The following is a 15,131-nucleotide window of genomic DNA, read 5'->3' on the forward strand; positions in this document are numbered from 1 at the left end:
TTTCTAGCCATTTGACCTTAAACAACTTACTTACTCTGTGCCTCACTTTCCTCATCTGTAAAATGAAGTTAACGCTTGTGGTTATGGTGTAGAGTTCCTATGAGGATTAAATGAGATAATACATACAAAATTCATAAAATTGTTCCATTCCTCTTTCTCCTCCTCTTCCTCTACCACTAACCATTACTAGATCCCAGGGGTTCTGAGCTGGATGTTTCAGTGCTCTTGACCTGAAGGAGCTCACAGTATCACAAACTAGAAGTATAGCTGGCACCTAAGTAGGTAAGGTATAATACAGAGGGATCTAAACAAAAATAGGCGAATGGTCAAGGCTGGGAGTAGTTTTTATGCCTGGGAATTAGGAAGGCTTCCTGAGGGAGGCGACAACTGAGCTGAGTTTTCAAGATTGACAAGGTGTTTGCTGGCTTTTTCAGTTAGGTTTATATTGGGCTCTGAGTAAAAACAACCACCACCACCACAAAACAAGAAAACATAAATAGAATAACAACATTCACTTAAACAAGATAGAAGCTTATTTCTAGCTCAAGTAGAAATCTGGTGGTGATTTCTTATGGGCCTAAGGCTCATAAGGTGATCCACGGTGACAGGCACCCAGGCTGTCCCTACCTTGTTGCCCCAAGATAGGAGGCCTCCCATCTTGATGTATGGCCTCCATCTATGCTTCTTCCTGGTGCAAGGTAGTTGCCAGAGCTCCAGCAACCCTGTCTTTTTAAGGATACTCCTGAAGGTTGTATACTGTACTTATAAGCTATTGTCAAGGCTTCATCCCATGGCCAACTGAACTGCAAATGGGACTGGGAAGCATATTCTTTATTTCGGGTGGCCATGTGACCAGCTAGCTAAGATTTGGGGGTTCCATTACTGAGGAGGACTTGGGGAACAGACACTGGAGGTCATAACTGGCCAAGTATAGACGCTAAAGATAGATGCTAGGAAAGGTGTTTCCTGTATAAGGAACAGCTCGTGGACTTGAAGCATCTGGAATGGCTGGTTCTGTCTCCACACAGCCTTCAAGGATCTTCACTCTTCTCCCTTGAGGGTCAGCTTGGCTACTTCTATAGACTTGCCTTTAGACCAGCCTCTCACCAGGCAGACATGTCCCATTCCTAACTCTCCTGTTGCTTTGGCAACTCTGTCCTACTAGTTCTGCCCTTATGGGAGAAAATGAAATCCTGGGGTGGCTCTCTGACCTTGAGGAGCTGGTGATTGCTAAGGAGATGGGGCTGCTGAGTCGGGGCGCCACAGAGAGAAGGGTCAGAGCTATCATCAGGTTTCTGACCTAGGTCTAGACAGCCGGAGCAGGGGTCTGAGAGGGCATCCCAGGCCAGGGGAATGCTGAAACAAAGGCCAGGAGGTGGGGCTCTTAGCGGGCCTTTGAAAAGAGCTGTCCTGCCAGTTCTGGGGGTCTGAGGCCTGACAGCTAGATGCTTGAGGGATGAGAGCCCATGTGCACCTACAGATCATATCACATGAATAAGCTGGTTGTGGTGGACTGGGACCATGCAGTCAAAGCTGGTGGTGAGGAAAAGGGATCTTGGAGCTCGCAATGGAAAGCAAGGCCGCACTCTGAGCCCCCACTCTGGGTTTGGAGGCAGAAGAGTGGGAGATTCACCCGGCGCAAGGTCTTGGCACGGAACTCCAGCTCAGCTTTGGACATGCTGTGTGACTTGAAGCCTCAGTTTTCCCCATCCGTGAAGTGGCAGTCTGCTTCTTACGGGCATACCGAGGATTACAGATGATGGATGGGAAAGGCCTTTGCAAGAGCTCAGGTGCTGTGCACACATACCTGTTACTGTAGAGACTTCTGAAAGAAGGGACTCCCACGGGGTGATATCTCTTCTGAATCTTCACAGCTCTGGGCTTTCAACAGGCAGTAAGTAGTGCCTGGCCTGCGAGGCTCTGTGGGGGCCTTAGCTTCTCAGAGAGCTGCCCTTGACTGCTTGCGACCCCTTCCCTCACCTCCCAGACTTTCATGTCCTTTGGCTTCAGTAGGCCCAGGCCTTGGTCAGAGCTTCTAGCAGATTCTAGCCAGCAGCCTGGCCTCCGCAACCAGGCCAGTACTTCGTGAGCCTGGTTGGCTAGAAGGCCCAAGTGCTAGAATGAATACTCATCCATGGAGGACCCACTGTCCACACACTCGCAGATACCAGGCAGGCAATCGATGTGGAGAGTGGCTCAGGGGGTGGCAGCTTTCAGGTGTGTGTGTGCCCGGCTAATTCAGATGCAGTGTTTTTACACACTGTACTCAGAGCACCCGTACTAAGAAGCAGAACTACACATTAGAAGCTTTGTGATTTGGTTTCCCAATAATAAATGTCTGCTCTGGATGGGGAAAGGAGGGTAAATTTTTCTACAAGTGTATAAAATCGGGCAGCCTGGAAAAGAGGAATGCCCTTCTGCTTTTCTTCTGTGATGGAAGGTGGAGGAGTGGTGGTGGTCCAGGGTCTGATTGGATGGGTAGAACCAAAAACGTGAAAGAGATGCCTATTGTTTTTTTTTTGCACAGCATCACCCCGTTTGTGGGAACTGCTCCCCACCGTCACTAGCCACAGGCTTTCAGTAGGATTTACCACATTTATTCTTTCCAGGTGGTGAGCACCTGACCCAAGCTGAGCCAATCAGTGTCTTCTGTAAAGAATTTGGACTTGGAACCGAAAGACTTCAGCTAAGGCTGGCTGTCTTCACATGCAGAGGCCACGCCAACCCAGGAGCTGTTGACAGCCATGCTTTCCACCGCTGACTGGAGGAATGGATGGAACTGGGCCTGTGAGAGCAGGAGAAAGAGACGGCAGAGAGCAGCAAGGTAAGAGAAAGAGGGAGCCCAGCCGGGCACCCCCAGGGCTCACAGCCCTGACTGCACCCTTTCCTGAGGCCAACTGGGTCCCGGTCTGGAATTCTAGGAAGTCCCCTAGACTCCTTTCAATAACTCCCTTTTCTCCACTTTCCACAACATTTACTTTTATTTGCTATAGATACTTTAGGTAAGTTTGTGCTGTAACTAAAATAGTCGTACCTGATATAAAGAAAAGCACAGTGAGATTTAATTTTGTATGACTGCCACTCCCTGAGCCAGTAGCTTTACCTGCATTATTTCATTCAATCTTTATGGTGACTCTGTATGGTAAGTATTATTATTATTTCCATTCGACAGATGAGAAAACCGAGGCCCAGAGAGGAGAAGCAACTTGCCTAGAGTTACACAGGTGATGAGAAATTGTGCCTGGGCTGGCTGATTCTGGAGGCTGAGTAGCAGTCTTCTGTGCACTTACCCACCTTGCTTTAGGGGCTGCATTGGAAAGTCATTGGCCTGGGGGATCTCTTAGGTCTTGCCCAGAGCCCATGAATCTCTGGCCTTATTTGACTCTGTTCTATTAAATAGGTTTGTACATCTTGAGAAAGAGCGAAGCTGGTTGGGCTTTATGTTTTCAGTACTGGGCTGGAGGTCGTCTCTTTGGGGAGCCCAGCCAGGGCCTGGCCGAGCCCCTAGACCAGGCTGGCTGGTAGAGAAGGCTGACATCATGTCCTGCCACAGCTCTGAGGCCTGCCTATGAGTCATGGGTCCGGACGGCCTGAAGCAGAAATGGTGCTCCCCCAGGCCCCAAACATAAACTGCCCCCTCCAGGAGACTTTCAGGGCTCCGGTGGCTGTAACCCTCTTTCCTCTATCTCCCTGACACCCACTTTGCCACGGTCCCTCCTCAGAACTCTGGCTGGAGCCCTTGGATAGGTTCTCTGTTGACTAGCCCATGCAGGACAAAGCTGAGACCTGGGATAAGTTTGGCCTTCATCCCCTCTAGGGGTAGGCAATTAGCCCTGGAGGGTCAGATGGAGGGAGAAGACCTAACATTGGCTGAGCCATGGGAAGCTGTGGGGTGCCAGGGGAAATAGCAGGGGACCTGGCCATTCATCTGTAAAAATGAAGTGGAGGTGAATATTAAAAGACTTATACATTACAATGAAAAAAAAAAAAAACTGTCAGACACCCTTCCCCCAATTTAATGTCACTAGTAGTAGGGAAAACCCATCTGAGAAAAACACTGCACCAAGGTTCTTGCTGAAGACATTGAACCTGAATCTAGTCACAAGGAAATAAATCAAACAGAGTGACAGTGTACAGATCACATGGCCTGGACTTTTCAAAAATGCCAATGGCATGAAACAAGAAAGAAAAAGTCTGGAGAACGATTCTATATTAAAGGAGATGCAAAGAATGATCCTTGATTGGATCCTGAGCAGGATGAGGACGTGCTAAAGGACACAATTGAGAAAATCAAGAAAATTTGCATATGGACAGACTATGAGATAATAGCATGAATGTGTTAAATTTCCTGAATGTCATCACTGTATAGAGATTGTGTAGGAAAGTGTCCTCATTTTTATTCACTTATATATTTATTTACTTATTTTTATTTTTTTATTTTTTAGGCAAGGCGACCCTTGGCTGACCTCACAGATTGCAAGGACCTTGTCAGCTTCCAATCTCTTATTTTTTTAATTTTTTACTCCTATAGCACCTGGTCTTCCTAGGTGGTCTCCCATCCAGGTACTAACCAGGCCTGGCCCTACTTAGCTTCCAAGATCAGACAGGATTAGGCTTGTTCAGGGTAGCATAGCCATAGATAGTGTGCTCATTTTAAAAAGAGAGTTTCTGAAATACTGAGGGGAAAATACCATGGTGTCTACAACTAACTTTCCAATGGTTTAGAAATAAAGTAAATGTAACAAAAACCAAACTAAATTAAATTAAATTAAATATCCAGCATAGGACAGACCTGAATAATCACAAGCCACTACTCCTTCTGGCCTAGAGCTGCCTCTTCCCTGCCTCCTCCCTAGAGGACTCCTTTTTCTTCCAACCCATCTCCTGAGCCCCTTATCCCATAGGAGGTGGATGTGGGGAAGGACACGGGAGAAAAGCAGGAATCAGGCCACAGCCATCTCCCTGAAGTTTAAGACTCCCATAGACTCATGCTCCAAACAGCCTCATCCCTACCTCTGTCCACCTGCCCTGGACCCTCATTCATTACACAAGACACATAGGTTGTCCCCGTCCTCTAATCTGTCACATAGTTCCCTTGGCCTAGAACACCATCCTTCCCTTTCCTGTCACTAATGCAACATACCCTTCTAAGAAAACCCACTTTAGTGCTCAAAGACCTACCGCTCTTCAAGCTCATGGAAGAAGCATCCTTTCCTGGAAACCTTAACCCTTGTTCCACTCTGCAATGCACTAGTCTTTCTGTTGCCTCCGTGAACCTGGAAGCTCCCATTCACACAGACCAGGTCACAACTGCCCCTGTATCTCTAGGTTATACTGCATGCCTGAGCCATAGTAGACATTCTACATATGTTTGTTGACAGAAATTTAGGTGGCAATATGAATATGTTGCTATTTTGGAGACTAAATAACTGTTGTTATATTCGTGTAATAGAATATTACGCAGGTGTCAAAAGATAAAACAATAAGTGAAAGAAGCAAGATGTACTACTGTAAATGCAGTGAACTACTATTTGTGTAAGAAGAAAAGGCATGTGTACTTGAACCAGCAAAGGTTTCCTCAGAGGAGGAGGATGGGGGGCGGGGGCTAGGGGAATGGGAAAGGAGGGAGAATTTTTGAGCTAGTGCTATGTGTATGTGAACCTATTTTAACAAGTTACATGATTTATATTTATAATAGGTCCAAATCTTTGGGGGAGGTTGTGGAAAACCCAGAAATTGGGCGTTTAGGAAAGGGAAGAAGCAGGTGAGCATCATCCCTGGGTGGAGGAAAGCCTGGGATTCTGCCTATGGCTCTTGCTACAGGACCCTGACACTGAGTCCCAGGCGGCAGAGGGATGCAGCAGCCTCCCACAATCCTCAGCACCACAGGCATCTCCCACTTATGTTCTGTCCCATCCTTCGGGCCCTGAATCTCCTCATGCTACCATGCCTCTGTCAGGCTTGTGCCTTCACTGGAAATTCCCTGCCTCCATTTTCATGTGCTCAGTGCTACTTGGCTTTCAAGGCCCTATACAATTCCTGCTTCTGCTCCACTATTCCCCTGACGTGTGTCAGAGAGCCTCTCTCATGCCATCTTGCTCCCTTAGCCCTCAGTGCTTGCTCTAAAGGTCTTAGAGCTGAGTGGGCCCAACCATGAGAGCAGGAGTAAGCTGGAAGGGCGTCTTGAGAATTCTGGCCCCACTGGACTTTCTCAGGGCCAAGGCTGCCTGCGGGCGGTACAAGTCCTGGTGTTGGGACAAAGGGCTGCCCATCCCAAGCTTACACTCACTCCCCTTTCACCACCCAAAGAGCAGTGGAAATATTGTGCCTCCTGGGATTCCTTTGCACAGTGAAGGGACTGAAATATATGTACTAGGATGCATATGTTAAAGAAAAAATTATCCTGACACTTGTTAGAATAGTATATAAGAAAGACTTAATTCAGTACTATTGCGATAGATGTCAAGATTATCACAATAGTGGGGAGAGATTGGGCTCTGGATACAGCAAAGACAGTTGGGGATTTATAGCCTACAAGCAGAATGAGGGGGTCAGTGGATGGAAAATTACTAAGAGGTAACCTCAAGGGTAAGGGGGATTCTTACTAAACCAACTTAACAGGATTCTTGCTGAAGGCAGGCCAGGGTGATAAGATATCAAGGTGTGGGGATTCTCACTAAACTGACAGGATTCTTGCTAAAACTGGGCTATGTAGGCCCAAGACAAGGCCCAAGGACTAGGTCTAGTTGAACAATGGGCTCAGGGGAGCCTGTGTGAAGTATGATCAGAGAGAATCTTTGTCACGTGTTATAAGATGTTGGGAAAGTTCCCCTTATTGCAGGTGAGGAAATGGCGGGTCAGAGAAGCAGCCATTTGCTGAGGTCTGCTTTAGTCCACCTTACCCCCAGGAGGCTCAGCTCCAAGGCTTCTGCTACATCTGTCACTTGACCACAGCAGTGGGTAAAAGGACCTGGACTCCAGCTCCTACAATGCAATCAACTCCTTGCTGTGTGACCTGGGCCTTTCCATATGACCAGGAACAAAACCATGCGAATCCTCTGGCCAAAGCATGGGAGCTCAGGGGAGCAGGGTGGTCCAGGCCTGGGCAAGGCAAGGCAATAATTAGCTGAGAGCTCCTCTGGAATGTTAAGTACCCAGCCCTGGAATGCAGCTCTTGCTGGCTGCAAATAACGCCCCCCCCCCCCACCATCAGACAGGCCCTGCGGTAAAGATAAAAATCAGGGTGGGCAGGCTCTGGGGACCCTATCTTAGGAGATTGTCCATAAGGCCACACATTTTTCTTGCCTCTCTCAGGATCTCCCTCCATTTAGAGCTCCTTCCATCTTAGGGCTTTCCTTGGAACTAGGCTTTGCAGGTGTGGTAGGAAGCTTCTGAAATAACCCTCCCCCCATCCCCCTACCTTCATTCCTGATCCCTGCCTCCTGGTATTAATGTCCTTGTGTAATCCCCTCTTGTCAATGTGGGCTGGACTTAGTGACCACTTCTAACAAATGTAATACAGCATGTGTTAAAAGTGATGGAATGTCACTTCTCATATTAAGGTACAAAAAGACTCTGGCTTTCATCTTAGGTACCCTTTTGCTCTCTTTGAGTGAAGCCAAGCTGTCATGTTGTGAGCGCTCAATAGAGAGGCCCATGTGGCAAGGAGCTGAGGGAGGCCTCTGGCCAACAGCTAGTAAGGCCAGCAAGGCTAGTGAGGTATTGAAATATGCAGTCCAGCACGCGTGAGGTACCAAATCCTGGCAACACGCATGTGAGTGAGCCTGGATGCAGATCTATCCCCAGGTGAGCTTAGAGGTTGAGCAGTTTCCACTTCTAACTAGGACCTAGGACTGGCAGCTTTTTGGGGCTAGGGCCCAGGCAGAAAGATGGGTGACATAACCTCACAGAACACTTACCAGATCCAGATGTGTGGCTGGCCCAGATGCGCACAGAGAACCCTCATTCTTCTCAGACTGCAGAGAGCCCATGAATGGGCAGGATTGCTGGGGCCTCACCCCAGGCCAAGACACTCAAGGGAGTCCGATGTGACTGCCCTTCCCACATTCTTGTCACCAGAATCCATTGGAACGAGAGTATCACCCTCCAAAGAAGGCACCATTTCCTGCTTCAAGGGCCAGGCCCCACTCCCAGCAATCGGGTAGGAAGATCATGGACTGTCTGAGCCAGGGAGGCTCCCCTCAAACTTCTAGAGCCAACTCTGCTAGTTTATACCTAAACATTCAGAGGTCCAGGGAGGGGCCTGACTTGTCCAAGGTCACAGAGCCTGGGACTGCCAGGTCCAGGATTAGAACCCAAGGTTTTCTGACTCTCAGCCCAGTGTGCGGGGCTCTAGGCCCGTGCTCCTTAAACTTCAGCTTATATGAGAATCATTTGGAGGGCTTGTGAAAACACAGGTCGCTGGGCCCCACCCTCGGAGTTTCTGATTTTGTAGGCCTGGGTGGGGCCTGAGAATTTGCATTTCAGATAATTTCCGGGTGTTGCTGAGGTGGCTGGTAGAGGACCACACTTTGAGAATCCGTGCTCTAGACTACCATCACTCTCCTGATGGTCCCCAAAGCATGAACCGAGGGCAATTTGCAGTGTCCCCAAATGCCTGTGTAGGCACGGTCTCCTTTGAGGGAGTGAGGTGTGGTTGAAAGAGCCATGGAGGACACTGCCCTGTCTTGTTCATCTTTGCAACTATTTGCCCAGCAGCTCCCATATTTGCTGACCCATAAAAACCAGAGATATAAATTGACACACCTCAGTTTTACAAGGAAACAGTTTTTGAAAAAAATTAATTTCTTTTTTTATCATAACCATACTTAAAGTATTTTATTTTATTCAGGTAAATCAAGTATTACATGCAGGAATATTTTTGTTAAGAAAACTACCAATAGGATGCTAATAGGAAGTGAAATGATTATCTCTGCTGTAATGTTTTGTTTCCAGGCTTTGCCACCAGGGGCTGGTTTCACCCATTATTGTATTTTACCTTTTGGCACTAAAGCTTCTATCCTTAAAACTGATGGTTTGGGTACTGAGCGATTGGTGGATCTATCGATACAGGCATAGACTCGTATGTGGATGTAAATTCGGGTACAGATACAGAGAAAGCTGCAGATACAGATACGGATGAAGATGTAGAAGTGATGTTCCCTACGGAGAACACACAGGCTCCCTCACTCCCGTTTCCTCTTCCAGAATGAGGACGTGGAGGTGGGCCAACCTGGACATACTGAGACAGCAGAGCAACAAGGGGAAGGTGCCTGGGTGTCTGGACAACATCATGGAGTGGGATCACCATTCCAGTCCTGAGCAATCTACCCCTGGGTTGTCAGAGGGGCGAGAAATAAACTCTACTTTGACATGGCTCTGACCCACATATATCACACATGCATGTCCTCCAGCAGGCAAAGAGCTCTTTGAGAGTAGGGACAGACCTGCCCTCTTTCTCACTACAGGTCCCAGGATAGGGTCTAGCACTTTTCAGTTCTGGTTATTATTATGCCTTAGTAGCAGATGACCGGGGGCAAATAAACCCCCTGGCCTTTCGTATAAAATGGAACTAAGAAACATTCTAACTAGATTGTCACCAAGCTTAGTGAGATATTGTACGTAAAACACTTAGTTCTGTGCTTGCACATAATAGGAGCTTTAAGCCATTGCTTAGTCTCTTAAGATAGAGTCTAAACTCCCTATGGGGACTCATAAGATCCTTTAGGTTCCAAACCTGCCTACCCCCATAGTCTTACAGCTCATACTTTGAGTAATGCAGCCAGATACAGTTGCTCCAGCCTCCTGTCTTTCCCAGGGAGTTGTCCTAAGGTCAGAGTGAAAGGCAAGAAATATGCTAAGTACAAATGGCTCTTGAAAATCCCTTAAACTGCTAGTTAGGTACAGTATTCAGACCTAGGACCTCTCAGTAAGTCCAAAACAGTGTTTCTCCAGTGTAGAAACAAGTGGCTGTATTTTCAGTTGAGCACCAGATAAAGTAGCTGGTTCATGTTTAGGGGATTCATGAGATCAAAAATATGTGTCTTTAATCAGTGGAGTTTCATTCGGAATTAAAAGTTCACGTGACGCTTCTCTACTTTCAGTTCTTGTAATATGCACGGTCCTCTTACTTCCAAGCCTTTGCACATGCTGCTCCTTCCACACCCCACACACTTCCTGCCTCCTCCACGTGGCCTGATCAATCCTCATTCCTCTTTCAGGCCTCTGGGCAGGTGCCACTTCCTTCAGGAAGCCTTCCCTAACTCCTCCTCACCCCTTCTCTGGGCAAGCAGTCCCCTGAAATTCCTCTGTCCCATGCAATGGTCTTCCCACTGTGTATCAGCTGTCAGGTCTTTTCTACCAAGTGCTTCCTTCTCTTTTGTTCAATGCTCAGTCCCCAGTGCCTCGCACAGAATTTGGCACACAAGAGGTACCCAATAAGTGCTTGGGATGAATGGACCCATGACTGAACGGCGGGCAGGGTCAAGGATGCCTTTGTTTTCATCAGCTGGCATGGTGGGGAGGGCAGCAAGGGGACAAGGAGCATTGAGGGGGCCTCTCCTTCCCCATCATCCTTCCAGACCCTTTCCCTGCCCAACAGGGCGCCACTGGGCTGTCCCACACCCTCTCTGCCGCCTGCCCAGTGACCTAATTATTGTTTTTTCTTCCAGCCCCGCGGAGGGGAAAACAGAAATTCCTGGTGGATGACACAGGCCCGGCGGCCGCCTGAGAGCCGAGCACGGGACCGGCTGGGCCGGCTTCGCCCGCCGCCCGCCCCGCCATTAGGGCCGCGGGAACCCGTCATCAGGCTAAGTACAGAGCGGGCGCGGGCCGGGCAGCCGGGAAATTGCCGGTTCCCGCTGACCCGCGGGGCCTGCGGGCGCCCGGAGTCTGGGGGTCACGAGCGACCCGTGGCCGGTTCGTCGGTCATTACCACGCGGCCGGCCCTGCGGGGGCAGGAGCCGTGGCCGCAGGGGCCGTGCTCGGCGGGTGGGACCGCGAGGAGGCGCCGGACGCAGGGCGGGGCGGGTGGCGTTTGGGGCTGGCGTGGCCCAGGGTGCGGCCGCGGACAGAGCGTGTGCTGCGGGGGTCCTGGAGGCCTTCGGCACCCCTTCCCCTTTCTGGACCCTGCTCCTACTCTTACAGGCGCACTGGGCTTGGAGCCACACTGCTATGGGGTTGAGTGCCCCAGCCCTAATGAAGGGATTAATCTGTCACTCACCATCCATGGGCCCTTGATGCTACAGGGAGCCTCAGTTCCCCATCTGTGAAATTGGTTAATAACAGCTACAGATGAAATGAGATGTGCTTGGGTCAGCCCTCTCCGTGGCTACTTTCACTTACGAGGGAAAAAGACATTTAGTCATTCATGCTTTCTGTCTATAAACATTGGTTGCACACCTGTGTGCCAGGCACTGTGTTAGGCCTCGGGTTATCGTGATGAATAAGACATGTAAAACATTACATTCTAAGAGGAGACCAACAATAAACAAATAAATACACCAGATAAGATAGTGCTTCAGATGGCGATAGGTTTATCGAGAAAAATAAAGAGTTAAGGAAAAGGGAGAGGGAGAGGTGGTTTTATTTTAGACTCAGTGATCCACAGAAAAGTGTCCTTTGAGCTAAGACCTTCTGGATGAAGTGTGGCAGTGAGTAAGGCAATTATCTAGGGGAAAGTCTTTTAGATAAAGCAAATGGCAGGTGCAAAGGCCCTGGCTCCTCCTCCCCAACCCTTGCTGGCAGAATTAATCTCTCAGGCTCCTGGGCTCCTAAAGTTCAAGATCATTCCCCTTTTCCCACCAATCCCAGGAAGGAAGCATAAAGAACAGAACTGGAGTCAGACAGACTTGGTTTTAAATCTTGGCCCTGCTACCTCCTAGCTGCTTGACCTTGCTCAAGTCACTTAACCTCTCTGATAGTTCTTCTGTCTGTCAATCGGGAGAATAATTGTATGTTCCTCATAGGTTTGTGTGAGACCTCAATGAAGTGGCACTGACAGGTTGTAAGCTCAGACTTGGGTGTACTTATGTGCCCAAATGAATGGTCTGTGGGATCCCTAAGAAGACCTTGGTTTCCTTCATCTGAAAATTGGGTTTATCTCTGACTTGGAGTGAAAAGTGGACTTAACCGCCCCCATCTTGGTGGTGGTGGGGAGACAAGTGGCAGACCTCCGAACAGCTTGGACAAACTCTGGGAAACGGTTCCTAGTTGTGGTCTGGTGTTGGTCACCCTCTGGGATTCAGAGCCCTATTTATAAGAGAGAAGAAGTGGTACGCAGCTCCCTCCGCTCCCCTTCCACCAGCCCGAACTGTTCAAGAGTCAGCCAGGCATTTCGTGGGGGTTGAGAGGAAACTTCTAGCTAGTCCAGGTCAAGGCAAAGCTATGACATTGGTGAAGTTCACATTTCATGTCCTTAACCCTCTTCCTATCCCTTGGTTCCTCCCGTCTGCCTTCCTGGCTAAACTTCCCTTCCTTGGGAAAGGACAGGGGGCCACTTCACTTGCACTTGAGGAAAGGTTTCAGTCCTTGAAGATAGTTCTGCCATACTCGCTCATTTGACACATGGGGAATCTGAAGCCCAAAGAAGGCAGGACTTTGCCAGAGAACACACTGCAGTCCTGGGGTATGATAATTCATGCCAGCAAACCTTTGTTCTAGGGCCGTTTCTTCACTATACATCATGGTCAGGTTCTATCCATTTTACAGAAGGAAAAAACTGAGGCCCAGAGATGTAAAATGAATCAGCAAAGGTTTCCGAGACTAGCAAGTGGCAGTGGGGAATGAAGAATGTATTCTAAGCAGGGATGGAGTGGAGGTGGGAATCTTCCTGGACCCATCTAATCATTCCTAGGCCCACATGTTTTGAAAATGATCCTCAGATCCCTCGAGGGAAAAATCATTTGGGGAGATCTGTGGGCATAGGCTCCCCCTCCTTACCCAGGAATTCGAAATTTCCCCCATTCTGAAGGGCCAGCCTAGCATGTATCCAGATGCACATTGGTGTCCTTGTTTGTCTGGCTTCATTGACAGCCAGCTGTGATGGCTGAGTTGCAGCAGTGCCTAGAGGCCACCGTGGTCAGGCCGGTTACCACCTCACCCCACCTAAGGGCTCTAGACCTTGGCAGGAACTTTATCTCAGTACATTATTTTTTGGCTTATGTTTTTGGTTGCTTTGCTTTGTGATAACAACAAAAAAAATTATTGTTTTTATTATTAAATGTGGCAACTTGCTGGTGCTCAGGTCTACAGGCCTGGTGTGCAATGGAGATCCCATAGTGATGTGCAACATAAGATGGTATTGACAGCAACCTCCTCTCTTTGCAGATGGGCAAGATTCCCCAAAGAGAGGCTTGTTGACATGAGATTCACTCATCAATGGAGTGGCAGAGACCCACCCATCTACCTCCCATGATCCCACATTCGAAATGCTCCCAGGATCAACTGGCTGAGGGCAATTACACCACTTCCACCTTTCCACCCTGTCCCAAAGTCACTGTCCCAAGCCCAGAGAGGAGTGACTTCCCAAAAGCCATATAGGAAGTCTGCTGCAGAGCCAGGCCAGACCATGAGTGGAGGGCAAAGTTAGAGGTTGCAGGTCTGGGCTGCAGCCAAGCACCCTTCCCCACACACATGCTCATGGGGGCAAGACCCCTCCTGAGCAAAGACTTAGACGTGTGTTCCCTTCTGCTCTGAAGAGGGAGGACATCAATAGTATTAAAGGGGAGAGCACTTTTATTGTCAACTTGGCATGGGGGGCAGGGCTTCCCTGCCGGGTACTGTGCAGGGCGAACCCCGCCACCTCAGCCCCTCCTATCTTGGGGTCACGATCTAAGATCCATCTTTCCTTTGTGCCATCCTTCCCTTGCTCCCCATAGAAGTATCACTGGATGCCCCTGTTTTCAACCTGCACTATCTTGGCTTGGCACCATGCTAGGTGTGAGGTGGGGGTGGCCTGAGGGAGATTCCAAAGGCGAATGTGGCCCAGCCCAGGACTAGTATAGACACTGATCTCTTCCTTCTCACCAGCTTTCAGGTGTCAGTTTCAATGTCACCTCCATAGAAAGACCTCCCATGGCTGACCTTATGTCCCCCACCCTAGATCCTCTCTCACAGCCTGTTTTTTTTTCGATGCCTGCATCACTCACTCTCACTTGTAGTTGTCAGTTTATTGGTCTGCCTTTCCCCTCAAGACTGTAAGTGTCTTGAGGACAGGAACTGGGTCTGTTTTATTTATCCCTGGGCCCTGGTGCCTGGCACAAAGAATAGTAGATCTTCAAGGGAAGAATGAATGAATAAGAACTTCTCAACTTCTCTGGCAGGGTTGAAGACATTGTGTGTGTGTGTGTGTGTGTGTGTGTGTGTGTGTGTGTGTGTGTGTGTGTTGTGTGTTAATGAGGACCACTTGGGCTCAGGCTGTGTGGTTGCATAGGTTTCAGAGGGAGCTGGCTGGAGAGCAGTGGAGGGCAGTGGAGGCAGGAGGCCTCTCCTGAAGCCTGTACACCTGGGAACTCAGGCTCTTCCTTTATGAGCCAGAGGCCTATCTGTGAAACTGTGTTGGGTCCCTGCATGGCTGAAAGGCAGTTAGCTCCTGGGTCCACAGACATGGGAAACCTAGGTCTCCACTTTCTACAGTATTCCAAGTAGAGCTAGGAGTCACATTCCTTGTCTTGGGGAGGGAGGCAGCCCTGGCTTTCTCCTTCTGGGCACACTGTCTCTCAGACAGGGACTCTCACTGGGGCTTCTATGCCCAGGAGGCCAGAGAGAGCCTCTAACCCAGGCTTCAGAGAGGGCCAGAGGCCTGCCCTGGGTCTCACAGCGAGGAGAAACAGAGTTGGGACTCACTCCAGGCCCAGGGCCTCCCCTCTCCTCTCCGCCAACCCAGTCTACTATATGTAAAGGATTTATTCAGGCTGGTTGGCAAAATGCAGATAGCCCCAACTCTGGATCCTGTACTCTCAATGTGGTTAAACTGGGAGCCCGTGAAGTCAGGGGGCGGGGGGAGCAGGGTTGTGGCTATTGGTGGAGGGGGAATCTTCGTTTGGCAGTGCCTGCGGCCCATATTTGCTCACCTGAACCGTGCTCAGGATGCTGTGAGGCCTGACTTCGGAAATGATGCCTGTTCTCTGGGC

At 49.3% G+C, this 15,131-nt stretch overlaps 1 long non-coding RNA gene and 1 pseudogene across 1 annotated transcript; both read right to left on the reverse strand.

Annotated features, from left to right (window-relative positions):
- Positions 1–2,581: 2,581 nt before the first annotated feature.
- Positions 2,582–8,029, reverse strand: LOC118614979. Its single transcript, XR_004956222.1, has 2 exons — positions 7,920–8,029; positions 2,582–2,785 (listed from the first exon to the last, which is right to left on the reverse strand). It is a non-coding gene; the product is annotated as an uncharacterized LOC118614979 (long non-coding RNA).
- LOC118601397 lies at positions 4,523–4,641 on the reverse strand (annotated as a pseudogene).
- Positions 8,030–15,131: the final 7,102 nt, after the last annotated feature.

This window comes from Rousettus aegyptiacus, unplaced genomic scaffold (assembly GCF_014176215.1).
Source record: "Rousettus aegyptiacus isolate mRouAeg1 unplaced genomic scaffold, mRouAeg1.p scaffold_m13_p_3, whole genome shotgun sequence".
NCBI classification, from domain to species: domain Eukaryota; kingdom Metazoa; phylum Chordata; class Mammalia; order Chiroptera; family Pteropodidae; genus Rousettus; species Rousettus aegyptiacus.